At 31.6% G+C, this 588-nt stretch overlaps 1 non-coding gene across 1 annotated transcript; it reads right to left on the bottom strand.

Moving 5' to 3' along the window:
- Nucleotides 1-260: 260 nt before the first annotated feature.
- TRNAF-GAA (transfer RNA phenylalanine (anticodon GAA)) lies at nucleotides 261-333 on the bottom strand. Its single transcript has one exon. It is a non-coding gene; the product is annotated as a tRNA-Phe (tRNA).
- Nucleotides 334-588: the final 255 nt, after the last annotated feature.

Raw genomic sequence — 588 nt, 5'->3', positions numbered from 1 at the left:
TCATACATTTAAGTAAAAGTTTTAACAAATTGTGGTCAGGAAGCAGTTAGTTTACTTCAAGTTTTCATAATAGAGTAGCATAACGGACAACATGAAAACAATATTTAAGCTGTATTTATGCACCGTGTTGTTAAATAAACATTCTCATCATTTAGAAGTTACTACTGAATACTCAACTATGTTAAGAAATGATGTTGTTTAAATTTGAAATAATTAAATTCTGATCACTACTCAAGGAAAAAGAAAAATGAACTCAAACATGCCGAAACCCGGGATCGAACCAGGGACCTTTAGATCTTCAGTCTAACGCTCTCCCAACTGAGCTATTTCGGCAAAGTATGTGTATGGCAAAAGTCACTAAGACCTCAACTGAGCTATGTTTGCATGGTTACACAAGGTTAAGTATCAATATTTTTCTGTCATCATGATTGCATGAAATGAAGAGAAAAGATGTGTTTTATACTGTAAATATATCCATTACAAACCCTTAATCATACATTTAAGTAAAAGTTTTAACAAATTGTGGTCAGAAAGCAGTTAGTTTATTTCAAATTTTCATAATAGAGTAGCATGATGGACATCATGAAA

The sequence above is a fragment of the Taudactylus pleione genome, unplaced genomic scaffold, assembly GCF_031769625.1.
Source record: "Taudactylus pleione unplaced genomic scaffold, aTauple2 ptg000593l, whole genome shotgun sequence".
NCBI lineage: Eukaryota > Metazoa > Chordata > Amphibia > Anura > Myobatrachidae > Taudactylus > Taudactylus pleione.
Note: the sequence above shows the minus strand (reverse complement) of the source record. Positions and strands in the feature narration are given on the sequence as shown.